Source organism: Chrysemys picta, chromosome 11, assembly GCF_011386835.1.
Source record: "Chrysemys picta bellii isolate R12L10 chromosome 11, ASM1138683v2, whole genome shotgun sequence".
Taxonomy (NCBI): Eukaryota; Metazoa; Chordata; order Testudines; family Emydidae; genus Chrysemys; species Chrysemys picta.
In genome coordinates this window covers 42,807,688-42,830,296 of record NC_088801.1, presented here as the reverse complement: position 1 = coordinate 42,830,296, position 22,609 = coordinate 42,807,688, and the positions used below count along the sequence as shown (strand labels likewise).

The 22,609-nt window shown below is 38.7% G+C and overlaps 2 long non-coding RNA genes across 6 annotated transcripts in view; one reads left to right on the top strand and one right to left on the bottom strand.

The window, feature by feature from the left end:
- Nucleotides 1–10,992, top strand: part of LOC135974136 (uncharacterized) — a 47,411-nt gene extending 36,419 nt beyond the window's left edge. The window contains exon 3 of the long non-coding RNA XR_010591322.1: nt 10,271–10,992. This is a non-coding gene — a long non-coding RNA (uncharacterized LOC135974136). The remainder of the gene's footprint in view (nt 1–10,270) is intronic.
- LOC112061805 (uncharacterized) overlaps nt 1–22,609 on the bottom strand; it is a 92,317-nt gene that overhangs the window by 6,582 nt on the left and 63,126 nt on the right. For 3 of the 5 annotated variants that reach the window (XR_010591320.1, XR_010591321.1, XR_006176943.2), the window contains 4 exons: nt 20,723–20,831; nt 15,897–16,700; nt 14,513–14,725; nt 3,924–3,993 (listed from right to left, as the gene is read on the bottom strand). This is a non-coding gene — a long non-coding RNA (uncharacterized LOC112061805). Of the gene's footprint in view, nt 1–3,923; nt 3,994–14,512; nt 14,726–15,896; nt 16,701–20,722; nt 20,891–22,609 lie in introns of all 5 variants that reach the window. The other 2 variants (XR_006176941.2, XR_006176942.2) reach the window with 2 other exon arrangements.

The following is a 22,609-nucleotide window of genomic DNA, read 5'->3' as shown; positions in this document are numbered from 1 at the left end:
CAAATTCAGACTGGAAATAAGGTGTACATTTTTAACAAAGTAACTAACCATTGGAATAACTTGCCAAGGATCATGGTAGGTTCTCAATCACTGACAACTTTTAAATTAAGATTGACTGTTTTCCTAAAAGAGATGTTCTGGGAATTATTTTGGGGCAGTTCTGTGGCTTGTGGTATACAGGAGATTAGTCTAGATTATCACAATTGTCCCTTCTGACCCTGAAATCTATGAATGGGTGCTAGTGAGGAGAAGACTACCAAAGCCTTGAACCTTTACTGTGTATGAACAGTGCTGAACAGCTCATTTTCTAAATCATGATTAGGTTCTCTGGAAGCTGAGCAAAAAAAATCCAGAGAACGTTTCAGAGTACAAACAGCAGAAAATCCACTATCTATACATTCTAAAATTAATGTTACAGTATTATATAACTACAGTAGAACCTCAGTTATGAACACCTCAGGCATGGAGGTTGTTCATAACTCTGAAATGTTCGTAACTCTAAAAAAAAGTTATTTCAAAAGTTTACAACTGAACATTATCTTAATAGAGTGTTGAAATTTTACTATGCAGAAGAAAAATGCTGCTTTCCCTTTATTTTTTAGCAGTTTACATTTAACTCAGAACCGTACTGTATTTACTTTTTTGGTCTCTGCTGCTGCCTGATTGTGTACTTCCAGTTCCAAATGAGGTGTGTGGTTAATTGATCAGTTTGTAATTCTGAGGTTCTACTGTAAAGCCTGGTCCATGTTTCTTGATTAAATAGCAGGCATCAGTTGACTCTGATAGTTTTGTATAACCTACATATCATGAAAAGAAGTTTAAACTTCCTTTGACTAGCAGGAGAACTTCACCACTTACGCAGCTTGATTATTCACTCCAATTCTATGCATTCTCTGATTTAAAAATATATATATACTGTTTTGAGAGGAGAAAAAGTAAATAAAAGGACAGTCCCAGTATATTTTCTGATAAAATCTGCCACACTGGAGATACTTCCTCCTTTGTACCATAATGAACTTTGTGAAACACAATGAAGTTTACTGGATGTAAGAGGAAAGCAAAACATTATGAAACATGCAATTTGGGAAATACAGATAGCAGAACAAAGCAGAAGCTGGATGGTTTATGCTACATTTTATCCTATTATTTTAAAAGGCTGAAAATATTTTTTCTGGATTAGTGATATAAATAATACATTTTTTTTGTGTTCACTCAGTAGACTGTTAGCAAACATTTTCCTTTCAATCAATCACTCAAGAAGTCAAAATCTTTAACCACATAAAAGTCTATCGAGAACAAGTTTTATTTACAATGGTGACCTGGCCAAGAAGGCGCAGTAACTGCAATATGTGTCATTACTTATAGACATTCAAGCACTGTGGTATATTACCAGAAAGCTCCCAAACATATCAGCATACATAAATCAATTATATAAAATACCACAAACATCAAATAAAACAATAAAATAGAAAAGGTCATAACGCCACCAGACAGGTCATGAATAACAGCTACAAGCATCAGCCAGTGATTGATCCAGACTATGAACAAAAAGACCAAAAGATATACAAGTTGTTCCTGTTGGATCCTTTTGTGCTGTGTTCAAAAAAGTGTCACAACCTTTGATGTTGTCTCTGACTTTCATTACTTTGGTCTATATTTCATTATAAAACATTAATTTTAAAGCTTTGTATTTATCAAAACTGGGTTTTACATGCTTTGTATAAATGCTCATTCTTAACAGTTACATATTGCTTTACAATTAATAAGTTTTCAAGCTATATTCATAAAGATTAATAATATTTGGCATGCAGTAATACTGTCTGAGCTGTTGTGGAACCATTTATCCAAGAGAATTGGTCAAGGAACATTGTTGGTGACAACACTTTTTTTAGATAACCACATTTTTCCATAATTCAAAGTAACTGATTTCAAGAACACTGACAGTTTGTAATAATATTGAGCCAAATCTTGAGAGGCTGAAAATATGACTGATTGTTCTAAAAATTTGGCTGATTGTTTGTAATTATATGTATTTGTCTTAAGTACAGACAAAAATATAACAACAATCAAGTCAGTCTTTTGAGAGCTGATATAATCAGCATGTCTGAGCTATCTTCAAAGATAAAAAATCATGGCTAATGCAATAAATGCAATTTTAAATACAAGATCAGGGCTTTGTTAGTATTTATATGTATGTCCTGTTCTCAGGTGCCCATGCCAAATCCCCACAAGACCTGAGGGCCCTATTACCCACTGCCTTGCACCTTATGAACTCATTTGCATCTGTGTAAACCAGTGGCTCTCAACCAGGGGTACACATACTCCTGGGAGTACGCAGAGGTCTTCCAGGGGGTACATCAACTCATCTAGATATTTGCCTAATTTTACAACAAGCTACATAAAAAGCACTAGTTAGCAGTACAAACTAAAATTTCATACAGACAATGACTTGTTTATACTGCTCCATATACTATACACTATTTATATTCCAATTGATTTTTTAATAATTATATGGTAAAAATGAGAAAGTAAGCCATTTTTCAGTAATAGTGTGCTGTGACACTTTTGTATTTTTATATCTGATTTTTGTAAGCCAGTTGTTTTTAAGTGAGGTGAAACTTGGAGTACACAAGATAAATCCGACTCCTGAAAGAGGTACAGTAGTCTGGAAAGGTTAACCACTGTAAAACCATAGGCATAGTTTGACTTCTATATTTGGGGGGGGGGAGCCCCAGTCAGGCCAGAGGGGTCACACGTGGGGGGTAAATTCCACACCTGGCCAAGGCTTGCAGTTTGGGGCCATGCCACTCTGCCATTCTGATTTGGTAGCATCCTACACTTGCTTTGCTCAGGCATAAATGACTACCTCAGACCAAGACAGTGGAGAATCAGGTGCTGAGACCAAATTGTTTGGTATCTTAGAGTTTTTCAAAATTAGGAAGCCACATATGAAATTCAGAATGCAGCATGTATAAAAAGATTTATTTAGCACTTTCATGATGCCAATCAACATGATGCCAATCAACCGTATGTGTCAGTAAATCAGATAGCACGTTGCATCACCAGGTTGTAGGGTCTCATCAATAAGACCTGGCATATAATTCAAAGCTCAGACCTTTCCAATGAAGATTTCAGCCATTTACATTCTAATAATGTGCAATTCCTGTTCTCCTATCTTGGGCAAAGTGGTTTGCTAAGCTGGCAACTGCAGTGCCCTGCTTGAAATAGGATTCATTGTTTAAAATGAACAACAACAACAAAAACACCATCTTTGTGACTGCACCAAAAGCTTGTTGAATAGAAGGATAAATGTGGCTGAAAACATTAGCTCAGATAAATTCCATCTCATTCAGCTCCAAATATGGCCATATTTTTTATATTGAAATTCAGAGAAATTGGATCATCCAGATGCTGTATTCACATTTCCAGGCTTCAGAGGGGTTTGGGTAAAAAAAACTTAGAATGCTAAGCATTTTGGACAAAATAGTTTTTGCTTCATTGATGACATATGCATTTAGAAACAAATACTGCCCATTTAAAAAACAAACAAAAAGCCCCCCTCAGTTTTCAAATATAGACCCTCCGAGCATACAGAGCCCGAGCAATCTGTTTTGCAACATGACATCCAATATGATTAAGAAATGTAATACATACTAAGAAAGTCTTAGATAATTTACACTATGCATTAAAGTGTTTTGCATGAGAATATAGTATGATGCAGACAGCAGAAGAATTATGTCTTTCATTAAAAGGTTTGAAACTCAGTGTGCTATGATATAACTATAGCAGTTTTTCTGTCTCAGTGAAGCCTTTTTATTTTAAACACTGCCTTGAAAAACAGGGGATGCATATGCAATAGCACTACTTTAGCGATATGTTTTAACTTAATATCACCTCTTTGTAATTACACACTGTCAGTTTACCTGATGTCCTGGGGTTATGGGTGAACAACTACGTTGTCACTGTTCTTCATCTTGGTGCATCTGATGCAAGCTGTAAAATAAGAGGGCATTTTTTCATCATTTAAAGTAACGACAACCAAAAACCCTAGTTCAAAGGCTATTTGAAGCTGTACATTAAGAATGATCTACATTCAGGTCAGGATTAAAAAAGAACCAATTACATGGAAGAAATATATATATGCCACAGATCTCTTCTATGTAAATCAGGATGTGTATTTCTTGCCTAATTTCAAAAGCAACAAGAACAACTTGCAAGGATACATTTGGGTGGCCTTTGAAGAAATGCAGATTTAATTTCTATGAAACTTAAGATGGAGGGAGAGGAAATATAGCATGATTCACCTGAGAAGGTGGCTCACATGTTGGGGGAGATCCGGGCTCTTATTCTACTTACTTTTTACTGCTTGAGTGGTACAAAGCAGATGAAAAGTTGGTTTACCTGCATAGGATAATTCCCATGTAGTATACCACATGCATAACCCAATCATATCCCTACCCCATCTTTGTTGCCCTGCGCAGGGTGGGAGTAGCAGAGATAAAAGGGATATGGCCAAGATGTTGCTGCAGTTCAGTGCTCCCTTATTGTCAGAAATGCCATCCACACACCTCAATGGCTGGGGGAAGTTGATTGGGCTGGTAGTGAAGAGGAACAGCCCCAGCAGTGAGGGAGGGAGATACTCAATGAGGGACACTGAGTAGCTCCTCCCTCTCTCCTTAGAATCGTTGACCAGTCCGAGGAGGGAGGAGGCGGTTTGTGAGGCTCCAGCCAAGGGACAAAGAGTGTGATAAGACTGCAACTGGAACTGGGTATAGATACTGGCACTGGCTAGGCAGGGAGACTGGGAGCTGGGGAGTCAGGAGGGGAGGCTGGCACTGGTTGGGTATGGAGACAGGCTGGGAACTGATAAGGGAAATGGGTTTGGGGGAGCTGAAGCCAGTTGGCTGGTGGGGAGACAATGTGATTGGGCAAGGAGCTGGGGTAGGGGAAGAGATTGGAGTTGGCTGGACAAAGACTGGGACTAGGGGAATGGGAACAGGGGAGGGGAAACAAATCTGAGAAGGACCTGGAGTTCAGTGGGAGAACTTGTACTGGCTGGGCAATGACACAGGGGTAAGGAGCCAAGGAGGGGAGACTGGGCAAAGGGAATGGGGGCTGGAGACTGAGATTGGATGAGGAGCCTGGGGAGGGAGACTAAGACTGGGAGCCAATGGGGTGAGGAAGGGAATAGATAGATCTGACAAGGAGCTGGGAGTGGTAACTGGGAATGGCTGGGCAAAAAGACTTGGACTGGGTGTGGAGAGGAGGAGAGACCGGTAATCAGACAGCGAACCTGGAGGGGAAACTAGGACTGGCTGGAAAAGGAGACTTGTTGAAAAGCCTGAGGAGTGATTACAGGCACTGGATAATCAAGGAGAGTGGGACTGAGACAAAGACACAGGGTGGGGAAGAGACAGGACTGCGATAGGGACAAATTGAAGGGATGGGGCAGAAGGGGATCCAACTTGGTATGAAATGGGCAGACAAATCTGTGCCCACTACAGCACACTCCACTTCAGAGCCTGTAAAGGAATCCAAGATTCCTGAGTCTCACCATTCCTGTGCTTTCAGTAAATATCTGTGAAAACCTCTGGCAAAGTGTGAGTTTCATTCCCCTCTAGTGCAGGTCCACACAGAGGATGACAGCTTACTATTGCTATCGGTTACTCTGTGTACTCAAGAGGTGGAGATCTGTGTGATGGATCTAAAGGTTCTAACCCTGCTGTTGAACATGTGGTTGTCAATATGATGCCATATGATGGAATTTCTGGGTTTTTTTCGGTTTGTGCTCCTAAAAACCTAGGAAATTATACATACACAAAACTACATTGAAAGGACATTATTAAACTTGCAAAGTCAAGCACTCAAAAGTTAGGAAATGCCAGAATTAAAGTTGTTTGTGCAATCTTAATTCAGTCCCTGTTTGTCTATGCATTATTATGCTGTCTTTATTTACATGATCACATGCTATTTTCCCCACAGGTCCCCTGCCTCATTCAGTGCACAGGATGAACAGTGCTCAATTAATGAACATCTATTCAACAAATTATTATCATTACACAGACAACCTTAATTCTGGCATGTTCTAACTTTTTTGACTATGTGGCTTTGCAACCTTAATGTAGCTTTTTAGTATAATTATAATATATATTTGTTGTGATCTTGAGAATCGAACTTGATTTCTTATAATTAAGGCCCATAAGTTATTTCTTTTGACACAAAATATTGGGGAAATACTAGTATTTCACTTAATCTATGTATGTAACCAGGAGCATTCTATGCTTCTACAGATGTTTGTTTGTATCCATAACTAATCATGAACAATTATCAATAAGAATTTAAGGAATGTTGCTTCTTTTGTGGTGTGAAGTTATATAAATCATTCAGCTGAAAGGAGAAGATGCCCTGGAGATATATAGTATATTGAATTTTTCAGAGGAAAATTGTGTCAATGTTTGCCATTTGATTCAATGATTGCCATGGCAAATGAAACCATTTTAGAAAAAATATAATTTACATAGATTATCACTTTTTTATTTACTTTTCTCCACATCAGGGAGTCTTACATTTGTGACAAGGAAATTTCTCTATAGTTTGATTATCCTTATTTAGGTTTCAGACCTTAGATGTCTATATAACATCTTGCTTTCTGTCTTCTGCTTGGTTGAATTATAAAGATTTAAGGTATTGAGGTTTACAACCTGGAGTGGAGGCAGACTTAGGGAGTAGTTCAGAATGGTTAGCTGTTGCTCTGAAATGTGAGATTCCTCTCACTTGTCAGGGCTTGTGGACTTTTCCCCCTTCAGAGGCCTATAAACTTGTCTCTATTGGAGAGGGGTGGGGGTGGGTTGATGGAGAGAAGGGATGTTCACTTCTGCACATAGCTTCCTGTGCCAGTTACTCATTGCTGGGGATTTTTCCATCCAAACGTATGATGTTGGCCTCTTTATCTGGTATAATATTGTATCTCTCAAACTCTTGTATAAATGGTGAATGAAGGACTATCAGTCCCACTACTGGACCAAATATATACCCAGTGGCATCTGCCTGCCTTTAAAAAAAAAAGTATGAAGTGCCACTTAACTTTTACAAAAATGAAATTAAGGTCTTCTGTATATCTTCATTGATATTATTTTGCACATATCCATTGTCTCACATTCTAAACGAACGATCTCACATCATCTGACTAATCGCATACAATGTTCCTTTTTTGGCCCAGTTAATAGAAATGATATATAATGTATTACTGATCCATAACAAGGGGAAATGAATATATAATAGTACCTCAAAATAAGATCAAATTTCTAAGTTTCACTAATGAAATCAGAAAAACAAAATTATGGCTGTAAGTTTTTTAACGGGCTCTGCTGTCATAGGTTTTATCACATATATTAGGCCTGTTACGGTGTTGTTGAGCACCTGAAACTTCTACTGAGCACAGTAAGAACTGCAGGTATCTAGCATCCTGCAAAACGTTATATGTTTCAGCCGAAGTTTGAAGCAGAACACTGCAGTGCCCGACTTCCTGCTGACTGACTCAGAGACAGGAACCAGTTGCTGAGACTAGGACAAGGAATGGAGCTAGGCTAGATCATAGCAGCACCAGTAATATGTTTACTTTAGAAGTTATTTATTGCTTTTAGCTAATAAATAAATTATTCTAAAAGCTGGCCTCAGTCATCACTGAAATACTACACCCCAAATTAAGCCAATTAGAGCAAAATAGCCCACTGTTCTAAGGTTCCTGAAATACATAAGTAACTATGGAAGGGTGACTTTAAGTCTACATTTCCTTGTGTGCAATCACTTTGTTAGATCTTTAACTTTATTTTATTTTAGTTTTTACTCTTAAATATTCCTGTTCAGCTTGTACAGAGGTGTCACTGTCACCTGGGTGGCAAGAAGGTGCCTTGATAATAGCTTGGCTTTGTACCTCCTCTTAATTGTTAAGCTTCTACACATTAAGAACTGTGGAATAGGTTTTTAGTTTGTCTTGTGTCTATAATTTACATATTTATTTGAGCAGACATGCAAACTGGACAGTACAGTATCATAAAAGACATTAGCAGTATTAAGTTCCCTAGATTTCACTTATCTTATGTCATAAAAATAGAAAAACTGTTTGTTTTTTGTTAAAAACTGATGGATATGATATACTATTGAATATGTTGTCTTAGGCAGTTAGAGAGATCACTAAAGGAAGCCTTGTTCTTTTCATTTAGAATACATTTGAAAATTATTTGCAGTCCATTCAAACGGTGCAATAGGAAAAATAAAGGCCCCTATTTCTGATAGTTGATAATGTTCCTTAGATCCCGAGTTCTGCTCTGAGGCCTTGCAGGATCTGGCACTTAATGTAATCTGCTAGCTTGAAAAATGAAACAGAAAAGACTGATGTAATAGTTCTATCATGCATCTCAGTCTATTGTACATTCATATTTATGTCCACAGAGGCTACACTGCACTGACTTACAGTCCCATTGACTTCCTGTCACAGGGTGGCTGGCCCCAGTAAATGAAGTAGGTACAGCTTCCCTGTAACAATGCATGTCCATCCATGTGGCCAATTAAGAGAGTGGTGCAGCACCTAGGGCGTATAAAAGGTCAAGGAGAGACCAGTGAGGAAGAGAGTCCCAGTTAGAGTAGAGTAGGTCAGGTCTCTGGGGAAAGCTGCAGAGAGTACTTGGCAGGCCCTCCCTGGGAAGAGGGAGGAATTGAAGGCAGTAGAGATGCAAGGGGAGTTTGCTGGCTGGCATCCCTGACCAGGCCAGAGGGCCGAAGACCGGATGAGCAGTAGCAGTTCCCTTTGCTTGCTGGTTCTAAGCTGGAGAGCTGGAGCCAAGGGATGGGAGAGGGTTGAAGGCAGGGGAGCAGCAGAGTTTACCTGCTGACATCACCATGGGCTAGAGAGCTGGACCCAGAGGAACTGAGAGAGAGAACTGGGGGAGTAAAGGACTCCCCTGGCAGTGATGCTTCCAGCAGAGGCTGTGGGGGTTCCTGCTGGGAAGAGTGGGGTTGTACTGCAGTTGGAAGGCTTGGGATGTCTGTCAACCCTCCAGGATTAGCCTGGAGTCCCCAGGAATTAAAGATTAATCTTAAATTAAAGATGATGTCATGTGATGAAACCTCCAGGAATTCATCCAACCAAAGTTGGCAATCCTAGGTGGCTGTCCTGGTACAAGGACAGGAGAGCTAGGGTACAGTGAGAGATGTATGGTGCATGTATTTGGACTATGCTGAGGGAAATTTGGACTATGGTTGTGGGACTTGTGTTTTGATTTACATGCATGTGACTTTTGTAGTAAATAAACCCTGTGAGGGCTGTCCTTATACTTGGGGAGATTCTGTGGACTAATTCTGGCAACTCTGAGATGATGGGAAAACTGCAGCGGGCGTGTCTGTCATGCTGTAGCCTGCTGCAGGAGGGTGCTCCGGATGGGGTGGCCCTATAACACTTCCAAATATACTGTTATAATTTGGCCTGGTATTTACCAGTTGGTTATTTGCACCAGTGGCTTTCAACCTTTCCAGACTACTATACCCCTTTCAGGGGTCTGATTTGTCTTGTGTACCCCAAATTTCACCTCACTTAAACTACCTGCTTACAAAATCAGACATAAAAAACAAAAGTGTCACAGCACACTATTACTGAAAACTGGCTTACTTTCTCATTTTTATCATATAATTACAAAATAAATCAATTGGAATATAAATATTGTACTTACATTTCAGTGTATAGGATATAGAGCAGTATAAACAAGTCATTGTCTGTATGAAATTCTTAGTTTGTACTGACTTAGCTAGTGCTTTTTATATAGCCTGTTGTAAAACTAGACAAATATCTAGATGTACCCCCTGGAAGACCTCTGTGTACTCCTGGTTGAGAACCACTGATTTACACTACCTGTATGACTAGTTACAAATATAAACAATATAAAAGTGGGGGATTTTGTTGTTTAAATAGTAATTAAAAATCTGCCATATATATTTTTAATTCACGGCTTTTCATATCTTCTTAAACTACATCTCACAATGAATGCAGTGGCTTCCAACATATTGTTCCCTTCAGCCCAACGTGTGCTGAGGCCCCAGTCCTGAAAGCACTAACATGTATGCTTGACTTCAATGGGACATAAAGGTAAGCATGTGCATATAGATATAGAGATAGCAGCAGGGCCTCACTATGTTAATAGTGGATGGATTATTTCTATTTGCTGGAGAAGAAGCCTGAATTTGAAATGGGAAAATAATAACTTTTTTTCCCATTCAGAGTCCAAATGAAACTTTTAAAACTGGGTTTTCTTTCTCCATAATGAATACCCTCACTTTGAAGAAAACTGCACTTCTGAAGTATGTTCTACCCGCAATTCCCTGTGTGGAACTCCCACTGGTGGCCAGGGAAGATTAGCACAGTGAATTGACTGAGGACCGTCATGACCTCATCCAAAGCCCATTTGAGTCAATGGAATAATTCCCACTGATTTCAGCAGACATTGGATTGGGCCCTACAAGGCTCAAAGAGATCATTCTAGAGAGTTGCTTCATAACTGTGGACCAAAAGCGTTTGAAGGCAAAATTCTTCTCTGTGATCTGCACTGATATCTGCTTGCCCAGGCTGCAGATCAGACAATTCTGTATATTCTACACAGAACTCTCAGCGCCATCAATGATATGTGAAATGAGTGCATGACTTGCAAATGGAAATACCCCCTGAGGACATGTTACTCTCAGTGCCTCTTTCATATTTCTTTTTTGGTAAAAATGCTCAAAGCCATATACGTTTGATTTAGACAGCACTCAGAATAAAGCCTTATTTACTGTAATACTTGAAGGGTTATTTGTTTTATTTTGAAGATGTACATTAATACATTGTAGCTGGTTAAGGAAACATATCTTAGTGAATCCAGAGTTTTCGTTTACAGAACACTTTTTTGTTTTGGAAAACATACAGTTTAAATGTACTTTCTTTTTTAAAGTTTTCCTTGCCTTGGCTCATGCATATACAATATTACAAATATATCTGCTCAGACAAAGTTAACTATGGAACGGATCCAATACTAGAATAAGAGAAATGTAGGGGTTGGAAGGGACCTCATGGTCATCTAGTCCATCCCACCCTCCATGTAGAGGCAGGATTAAATATACCTTAAATATTCATTGAAGCCAATGGACTCTTTGCATTGATGTCAATGGTCATCCAACTCAGTACTAAAATCATAGAAGGGTGTGTGTGTCTGATTAACTCCTTTTTTCCTTCAGAAATAGAGTGCATTAATTGTCTAAAGGCTTGTTTTAATCTTTATTTATCATGCTATTTGGGTCACTTTGTTGATATTTTTTGTACCATCCAGTCCTAAATTGTGAGTGACACAAATTAATTACATAAGCCCTTAACATGGGTGTAGTTTGGAAGGGAACAGGGGGCGTTGCCCCCCCAAACTGCAAGCCTTGAGCCAGTGTGAAATTTGTGCCCTCCTCCATGGAGCCCCATTGGACTGACTGGTGCTGACTCCCCAAATATAGAAATCAAGCTACGCCTAGGCTTACTAAAGCAAATCTCCCACTGAGTTTAGTAGAAGCTTTGTTTTAGCACTGCCAGACCAGGCTCACAGAAGTTTTGGAAAAATAGGGCAACCTACAGTTACTGTAACTACAAGAACAACAAGGAGTCTGGTGGCACCTTAAAGACTAACAGATTTATTTGGGCATAAACTTTTGTGGGTAAAAAACCCACTTCTTCAGATGCATGGAGTAGAATTACAGTTATGCCCAAATAAGTCTGCTAGTCTTTAAGGTGCCACCGGACTCCTTGTTGTTTTTGTGGCTACAGACTAACACAGCTACCCCATGATACTTGTAACTACAAGGTTGCTCCATGTTAAGTATACCAAAACTTGCTTAGGCACTGCTTCATTGTCTATTGATAACTGTGCACTTAACTCAGATCACTGGTGTATAACATAGAACAAATAAGGAACTTTGGAAAAATATATATTCCAGGTGTGAAATTTTCGCCCCATTGATTTTGATGGCAAAACTCCGAGGTATTTAGTTTCTGTGTGGTAAAATCTGTGAATCGGAATCAAAACTTCCCTTGCCTTTAATAGAATCTACACACATGAAAAGGTCTGCAAGATCAGGCCCTTAAAGTCTTGCTGTTCCTGAAAAGATTAGTATCTATGGTTGGGTGACCAGATGTCCTGATTTTATAGGTACAGTCCCAATTTTGGGGGCTTTTTCTTATATAGGCATCTATTACCCCCACCCCTGGTCCCGATTTTTTAGACTTGCTGTCTGGTCACCCTAATCCAGGGGTTGACAACCTTTCAGAAGTGGTGTGCTGAGTCTTCATTTAGTCACTCTAATTTAAGGTTTTGCGTGCCAGTAATACATTTTAACGTTTTTAGAAGGTCTCTTTCTATAAGTCTATAATATTTAATTAAATGATTGTTATATGTAAAGTAAATAAGGTTTTTAAAATGTTTAAGAAGTTTAATTTAAAATTAAATTAAAATGCAGAGCCCCTCGGACTGGTGGCCAGGACCCGAGCAGTGTGAGTGCCACTGAAAATCAGCTCGTGTGCCGCCTTCGGCACATGTGCCATAGATTGCCTATCCCTACCCTAGTTTATGGGTCCAGTATTCCAAATTCCAGTGTGTCTATATTCTAATTTGTCAGCATATAAAACCTTTTTATACAAAATATGTTGAATGACCTTTCCAAATCTGAAGTGAAATGTTACATGTATCTAGATTGATTTTTCCACTCTAGCCTTTACTTCATGTGTTTGAGTACATAGGTATAAATCCCCTGATAAATTAATGAATTGGAGATATTTCTAATTTTTTTGTAAAGTCTAAGACAGTGCAAGATTTGCCTGTGTTTTTATTATAATGTAATTAGTTCATTTAAAATATAATTACTGTTGAAATTTCACTTTCTTCACATACCTAAAGGGGAAAACCCCAGTCTATTTTATGTGATTGTTGTCTTTCCAATAATGATAGAGAATTGAGTATAGCTATGACCACAAGTAAAGATGACCTTACCCAAACAGTGTGCTGGTCTTAGAATCAGTCCTTACTAGTGGAATTATGGAAGCTTGGATGGCCAACAGTATCCAAAGAAGATAATTGCAACTTTATCAGGCTGTGCTCAAGTAAGTGCTGTCACTGCCTGAATCTGGTGATAAATTGCATTGATCATGTAGGTTACAGAACCCCTATCAGTATCAAAGAAAATACATTATGTTTTGACAGTGGTGCCTCCTTTGCCAGCTTCTGGGAGTGTTGTACTGCACTACTTTGAATGGCTTATTTAATAAATGTTTGCAAATTTTAATGCAGAACATTATTACTATCAATGTAAAAACATTTTGAACATTTTAGAACATTAATTTTAAAGAGCAACTTCAACTAGGTAACAGTTCTTAACAACAACCATGCCAATATTATCGATATTTGTTTGTGGAAAGGCTTTGCTAACTACACCAATCACACAAGAGCATCACATTAAGTATTATGTGATCAGTTACTGTGAGTTTGGCAGGAGCAGTGAAGGGAAGAGTCTAGGGGTGAAATCCATGCTTGAAGTCAATGGGAGTTTTCCATGTTTGTTTGTTTATTAAGGTCCTATTCCTTCCTACCCTTGGGTTCATTAGCATTGTTATGCTTGTGTAAGGAGTTCTAGATTAAACCCAAAATCCTAGTATTTAATTTGATAGTATATTATTGATCTTGCCACACAGGACTAGTAGTACTCAGGACACAGCTATGTGTGGTTAAAATATTATGTGATGCTACAACTGTAGACTTGGCTTGACATAATTTCTTGCCTCATTTCTTAGTGGGCATAATTGGGATGGTGAATGGAAGGTTAAGTTGTAAATATGGGCTTGACAAACAGTATGCTGGAGGGAGGATGACTGTGCTAGGTAAGATAAGCAGCAGCACCTGGATCTAGGGACTATGAATAAGATAAACCTGGAATGTAAAGATCAGGTTCCATGTGAACAGCATGCTGTATAGGGATTGTTTCCTGCAAAGTAACCAAGCCAATTCTAAAAGGTGTGGTGTAATGTATAGCAAATGCAGTGTAATATGTAAATAAAGGAAGAGATTGTTGTGTAACTTTGGATGTGTGGTATGCCCTAAACCTGCCCCCTGCGCTTGAGTCTGATCAACTCAGCATAGCTTTGCTGTATGCCAAATAAAGGAACCTGAGTGACGAAATTTAGAGTCGAACTGAGTGTTTTGGATTTCAGAGAACTGGATGAAGAGCTCTCCCAGAACAAGACGAGATGTTCTGGATAAGCCGAATGGAAAAGGTTTTGGAGGGAGTTCCAACAACAACTTTATTAATTTTAAACAACAAATTGGAATTAAAAGGGAAATCATATCAACCACCCACTATTCAGCACATAACTATCCAGTGCATATTTTCTATACCTGGCCCCACACCTGCTAGAAGAGGGCCCCGTAAGCCATATAAAGAAGGAAATCTGTCAAATTACCTCTGTCCTTTATCAAGGGATATATTCCTGCAGCTGCATTCCCTGGCTATGCCTTTCTCATGTGAGGGTTACAGTTATGGATAAGGGGAGCCTCAATCCCCATTCAGCTTTGAGACTCCCAGTTGCCTTGCATAACATACCACACCCAATGCCTTCTTTGGGTCATCAGTTTGCTAACCAGGCATTGGAAAGGGCACAATGCACAGTGGATACCTGCAAAAGTTGAGACATAAACATGCATAACTAGGACTAGGTTAGGACTATAACAGGGTTTAAAAGAGACCTAGATAAATTAATGGAGGTTAAGTCCATTAATGGTTATTAGCCAGGATGGGTAAGGAATCATGTCCCTAGCCTCTGTTTGTCAGAGGGTGGAGATGGATGGCAGGCGAGAGATCACTTGATCATTGCCTGTTAGGTTCACTTCCTCTGGGGCACCTGGAATTGGCCACTGTTGGCAGACAGGATGCTGGGCTGGATCGACCCTTGGTCTGACCCAGTATGGCCGTTCTTATGTTCTTAAACCATGATCTTCTGGTTGCTGAGATGAAGCTGCAAAAGCACACTGCAATTTTGGCATCATGGAAAAAATTCCTTCCTAACACCAAAATGCCATTGAACTCAACACTGGGGGAAAATCCAGCACTAAACATACAGCTACTAACTAAATCACAGGGTGAAGGGAACAGTAGATGTCAGATATGGCAGACAGTTTAGGAGAACAAAGAAATCCCTGAAATGAATGAAGTCCACTTCTATGGCTCTTGGGGGGTCTCATTCATTTCAGGGAATCAGAGGCAGCTGAACATTCACACAGCTCCTCCCCCACCACAAGGTATACAAGAATGTAAAGCAAAGTGGGAAAACCTCCAGATCGTCTCCATCCTTGACCAAAGTCCCCCTTCTGTCTGGCTGACCAGCTCACACTCCCATCCCTTCAAGCAAGGTGAGTGGTATTTGTTGCCCTCTATAGTTCAAAATAACATTTTTGCCAAGATCTCAGTTTTGTATTCTCATGTTAAGATATAACGTGTATATTTCCATGGTTTTCATTTCCACTTCATTTCTTGGAAGAGTAGACTTTATCTCCGCTTTACACTACTCATCACCATGGTATCTGAGCACCTTACTAATCACTAGGATGCCTTGTATTTACTCTACTATTTTGGCTTGTGCTCTTCCTACTCACAGGGTTGGGCCTGCTACTCTTGAAGTGAACTTCAGGGGGAGCAGGATCATGCTCTTTATTGCTTCCTTTATTCTTTTATGACTTTTCTCAGTGCAGCAAGTCTCCATGAGAGTTTCCACATTCATAGCTGTTTCGCTCCCCCCCCCCCCCCATACACACCCAGTTTGTACATAGTAGTATAAAGCATATACTTACCAACATGATGGAAAAGAAACACCAGCTTTATAGCTGGAAAATGTTTTAGGTGAGCATGTGGCTAGTTTTGAGCATGGTCGTTAGAACAATTGCCTTTCCCATCCAGTGCTCAGTATTGACAAATACAGAACAGGCTGATATGCATCTAATACTTCTGTTCCTTCTTAAAACAGAAAATCAGATCTTGATTTCCTTGCATTTATGCCCATTCAACAATGGATATTTTGGAGCGGTAGGTTTTGAGTGTTGAAGAGTGTTTCAATGTAGCTTTTTCTCTCTGCGTTTCTTAGCTGTTTCTTAACTAATTCTACTCTGATTTTTAAAGAAGGAGTCAGGGACCACATCAACTATCTTAGCTGGCTTCAATAAAGAGTATTCGGAATTCAAAATAAACTGTCCCACAGGGTATGCCTGCTAACAAATTTCCACTAATTGACATCAAACTGGTTAATTTCCATATAATAAGTGTTGACTGATTCAAGGGCTTGACTCAACTGACTAAGACTTTCCTTGCAATGCTCACATATAGGCAACCTGTTTGGAACACAGAGTGCAATATTTAAGGTCTTGCCAAATTTCAGAGATGCTGGGACTTGGAACAGTGTTTTTAATCTTTAGCTCTTTTGGCTACTAATTATGTGGCAGAGGCATAAACTGGGTTTTGCAAATCATTATTTCCATTAGAAAGGTGTTGGAAGCTATTCCGCTGAGGATTTCCCTCCTATTTATGCAGCTGTTACTCCCATGGGAGGAGGCCATTGCGGTCCTGGCTGAAGCATGGGCTTCTGTTCTGTTTCCACAGCACTTGGAAGAAAAACAAAATAGGACTAATGAAAAACACACACGGGAAATGCTTTATTATTTCATCATCCTCACCTACTGAGATCTGGCACCACTCTGTGTTTAGGAAGAACTTCTCCCGCCCTCTCTCTCTCTATCTGAGTATGGTTATAGAAGGCTGACACTCTGTCATTTCCTGTCAGATCATTTCAGAGGAATTTGCTCTTATTTCCTCCTGGCCTCATCCTGGCCTCAGCATTGGCCACATGCCCCAACACCCATGCTGTGTTTACTTAACCACATGGAGCACTGGGCAGGCTATGCTAGAAATTCTGGGGCACCACACACCCACATTAGTGAGACATTGGAAAACTTACCCTTCTATTCTGGAAGAATTTACATTTCTGCAAGGAAAACACCCAGGGTCCAAAACAAACTTATCCAGAGTTTAGTCAGACTCTGTGTTGGTGGATTTTAACTTCTGACAAAAAGGTCATTCAACCAAAATCAGACTTGGTTGGATTTTAGGCATATCAACAAAGCTCCCCTGGAAATGCATCTTTTTCTTGATAGCTTTAGCCAGTCAAACATGGATAATATGTTTAATGTATCTATACATCTTTGAGTTCAAACTGCATTGCAGACCAATTCATCAGACCATTTTAAAATCCAAATAAAATTAGATATTTAAATAGATAGAAATTAAATTGTGTAGAAATAGTTGAAACACCCAACAAATGTGTGAAAGTAAATCAACTGGCAACAGGACATTTATACTTGACACGTGATGTTTTTCAGTGCTTAAAGTAGTCACAGTTGGATGCCTTTAAAAAACAGACTTAAGTTACTAATCATCTTCATACTAAGATTTATGGCAAGGGAGAAAAAAAGGTAAATTATCTGACTGAGGAGTCATATCTTCCTTCCCTGGCAGCACAGGGTTTGTTTTAATGCTGTTAGGAAAAGTCCAATTAAAATAATTTCTGTCAGAAAGCTAGGAGATATGTAGCTCCAGCCCCAGTTCAATGGTCTTGAGCTGGAATGACAAATCTTTCTTTAATTGGTACTTAATAGAGTTGTGTGGGATTGGTAGTTTTCCGGGATAAAAGAAGATAGGAAATAGAAAACAGTGGGAATTAGATTAATAAATACTTCCCTCTGAAGTAGTTAAATCAGCAACCATGATTTTGGGCATCGTTTATGAAATAATAGGTAATTAACGCATTTTATGAGATCTTTTAAATGGCACTTAAACACAAACACCTATCTTCAATGGAGAAAGAGAAACTAATGCCTGCCATTCCATTTGCAGCTAATTTTGTTCATCCAGCCTGTTGTGAGAGTCTCAATCATTGCACACCTAAGAGATTCAGTACTCTGATTTCCCGAGCACTGTGGACTTTCTAGTGGATCTGTGGCCCCTGTTGAGACCAGAAAAAAATTAGTTGTTCTATTGATATCATTTTTAGATTAATTTATTTTGCTTTATCATTGTTACTAAAATGTATTTAAACATAATAGATCCAAAAAAGAAAATAGCATACAACATTTCCATTGGCACAGTATAGGTTTTTCAAATACAATTAGATATCAACAGAATTTTTAGGATTCATCAGTGGTCATAAATATTTAAAAATGGAAGTTATTAGAAAAAGCCTTGATTGCCAACATAAGACTATACCCTAAATTCTAATAGTATCAGAGGCTCGTCTCTGTGTGTTTGAATGTTTGCTACCAATTTAATATGACTGCATCATTATACATGTACAGACCCAGATTCTGCCATCTTTAGTACTTATCAATAAAACTTCCTGTTTAAATTAATGCGTCCGCTACAGGAGTAAAGTGCAACTCAACGTGAATAAGGGTTGCAGAGTCTGAGCCATAGAACCTAAAGATGAATAGATTGATCAGGTCATTTAGTCTTCCTCCTGCTGTATAGTACATTTCCTAGTATTTTGTCCAGTTTCAGATGTCCCAAGTGATGGGGCCTCCATCACTTACTATGGAGAGTTTATTACACAGTTTAATAGATCTCATTTTCAGGATGTTTTTTCGTGATATTCAGCCTAAGTTCTTCCTTCTTATTCCTTGTTATACTGTCTTTTTTACCTCCTTGCTGCTTACATTCTTTAAATATTAGAACAACAGACTATCTCATACCACTGTTAGTCATACTCATTTAGGCAAGCTATACACATGTAGCGCTCTCAATCTTTCTTCATATTTCAGTCCTTCTGGGTTTTCCTAGTAATTAAGGCCAATCAAAAAATATTGAGTATTTTCAGTGAACATTTTTTTAAAAAGTAACATTTTTGTTTTGTTTTTTAATTGAAAAATTCAATTCCATAATGAACTGAATGCAAGTATACCATGTTGTTACTGGATAAAGTTGAGTAAATAATTTACAACAAATATTACATTTGATGTATTTAGCCTCTTTTTCTGCTTACGGACAATCCTTGAGATGACAGTGATTGTCCTGAATGTATTCAACAACTCTTTTTACCTCAATGAGCTGATCATGAACAATTTTGCTGAGAGAACTCACTACTTGATAGTCAAAATCTGAGCTAAGTTGCTTACTTGTGATTTGGCAGATAAGTCATATCAGTCTCGCCATCTTGGCATTTATACCAAAATCATCATTGTCCTAGAGGAGCATCTTAAAATAAAACAAGTGGTTTATTGCCAGAAAGTTCTCTCAAGCCTCTGCTCATGAAATATAGTGTCTAATCCCTGATTGGATGAACTGGCAAGGAGAAGGGGAGAGGAATTGATTACTGGAGCAGGGAGGAGCCTGAAGGGATTTGTGCCTCCTCACAACTTCATCCTGTACTGAGCTTGGTACTGGCCATGAGAGAGTGCAAAGAAAAAGAAAAGTGGTTGAGTCAGGAATGCTGTTGCCTAATTAAAACAACAAGGAGTCTGGCGGCACCTTAAAGACTAACAGATTTATTTGGGCATAACCTTTCGTGAGTAAAAACCTCACTTCTTCGGATGCATTTCACGCTATGCATCCGAAGAAGTGAGGTTTTTACTCACGAAAGCTTATGCCCAAATAAATCTGTTAGTCTTAAGGTGCCACCAGACTCCTTGTTGTTTTTGTAGATACAGACTAACACGGCTACCCCCTGATAGTTGCCTAATTAGTCCTCCTTAGGGCATGTTTACACTTAAAATGCTGCATTGGCACAACTGCACCAATGCAGCTATGCTACTGTAGCACTTTAATGAAGATGCTCTACGCCAACAGGAGAGAGCTGTCCCATCGGCATAGTTAATCCACTTACCAGAGAGGCAGTAGCCAGGTCAATGGGAGAAGCCTTCCTGGTAACATAGCGCTGTCTATGCGGAGGGTTAGATTGGTATAACTACGTTACCTAGGAGTGTGGATTTTTCATACCCCTGAGCAACCTAGTTATACCAATATAGGTCTGCAATGTAGACCAGACTGAAGATAGGTATTTGAAACACTACATGGCCAAAGCTAAATATCAGAATTTGATTTTATTATTTGCTCAGTGTTGATAGAGTGCTAAGTACCAGGAAAGAGACAGTTCCTATTCTGAAAAACTTCCAAACAACTATGATCTATCTTTTTCTGGAGTTTGGTCCACTGTGCCTAATAGCAGCCAAATTCTGATGCAATCCTTGCAGCTAATGACATACTATTCATATTTTTCTTTGAGGAAAGTGATTGGTGGCAAGGTTTGTTAAGCATTACAGATCCATTATACCAGGACACGTGCACATACATTGTGATTCCGCATGTTATTTAGGAAACAGTTGTGCACTCTGTCTAGTTGAGGCCTGATGGTCCTATCCTTTAAACTGATGTAAACCAGGAGTAACTTCCCAGAAATCAATGTTATTACACCAGTGTAAGATAGAATCAGGCCTTGTACATTTAAAGGAAGTTCAATAATGCATATTTTGTATATTTGGTAAAGTGACATTACTTCACAATAATTCAACTGTAATGCACACAAAATTAAGATCCATTACTTTCAAATAGGAGAATGCTATGTGTACAGTAAACTTACTTTGCTTCAACAGACTTGTACGGGGACTTGTTTTCATTAAATCTGGCTTGAATTCAACTTAAAATATTGTTTTCTTTCTTTTTTTGTCTTCCTGTCCGTAACTATTCCTCTGCAGTGTGAAAAAACAGCCTATGTTTGATGTCTTCACCATAGTGGAATGCTTTTAAACTTAATGAAGAGTTGCAATAAATCAGTACATTTCATTCTGCTTTCTATCATCAACACATATATACTTTTTTTGGTATTAATCCCCTCAGAGATTCTTAGAAATTAGTAGGACAAGCTAGAAGTCTTGTTAACTTGTAAAAGGATGGTGCTGGCATCATACCTGATAGTTATCTTGTCTTCATCTGAAATAACATTTTGATATTGCCCAATTATTAATTCTTTGATATTAGCAGTAAAACAGCATAGGATAGATTATGACATTTAGCCCAGCCCTGCTTTGGGATGGTAAAGCCCATGGGACTGCTCACTGTACATAATATTAAGTACGTTCATACATCTTTGCAGGATTGGGGCCTTAGATTGTAAGCTATTTGGGGCAGGGACTATATAAAACTTTGTGCTTTTGTTCAAAACTAGCATAATACATCCTGATTGACGGCTCTGGGTACTACTTTAATATTATACTAATTGTAATCATAAATCTCATTAGAACAGACTTTGTCAAGATTTAATTAGTCCTCAAGATGCTATATCTTAGTTTCAGACAAGTGGAAATACTTTGAGGATAGATTTTTCTCTAGGTATTTTAGTATTTATCCATCTGGTCTCAGTGCACATACAGAACAGGAAATACAGATGGGAGTGAACCAAACCACATGTTTCAACCCCTTGAACCGGAGAAATTTTGGATCCATATTTGAACTTCCCATCAGGATCCGTGCTCTATAATGGGCAAGACAAAAACCCAGGTCTTGTCACTGCTCTCAAACTTTGGGAAAGCTCAGACCCATCTCTACCCGTAAGTGATAAAATACACTAAGAGTTTATAAATAACACACACACTCTCATCTCACTGGCATAATTTGAACCTCATGAAAGGCTTTGGTCAATTTAAGTTTGGATAAAGATTCAAGTGAGCTCTTGTACTATCAGAACCAGTTTGCCTACCCCTCCTTCCAGCGACATAATTATATCTTAGTTTAAATAACTCTAATTAAACAACACTCTTCTGTGACACTGACAGGCATTGGCTTTGGAGGGTCTACTCCTGTGTCTAAATGACAATAATAACCTATTAAGTAAAAGTGAAAACAGTGAAGAATTATCTCATAGACTTCTTGATTTCTCTGTTTTATTATATGCTTTGGTGAAATGGAGACTGCGTATGTGATTTTTAGAAATAAGAGTCTATATTGTAGACATTTGTTATGTGCAGAGCTGGCGCAAGGCATAAGCAGACTAAACAGTTGCTTAGGGCCCTGAGCAGCTCAAGGGGCCCCCTATTAATTATTAGTATGTTTTGTGTGTGCAAAATATTCCTGCTTAGGGCCCCCAATGGACTAATACTGGCACTGGTTATGTGATGTGATGTCTGGCTTCTTGATGGTCTGAAATTGTATTAGAACTCTATTTATTAACCTAGGTTCCACCAGAGTCCAAGATATCAAACCCTGAAGCCATCACATTATTGTCTAGAAAAGCTAATTTAGGTCACATTTAAAGGTGTTTTGTTTTCACTTATCTCTTCCTTTGAGTCCTGGACTCACGGTAACTAAGGTACCTGACTTATAGGTAGAGCAAGACAAGAAATAGCCCCACTAAACATTTTTAAACTAATAATAATAAAACATTCCTAAAATAGTTATCCATCGTATGTTCATTATCTACAAAATGCTTGATGGCATAAACAGAATTAAAATGTTATTGGCACTTTGTTTG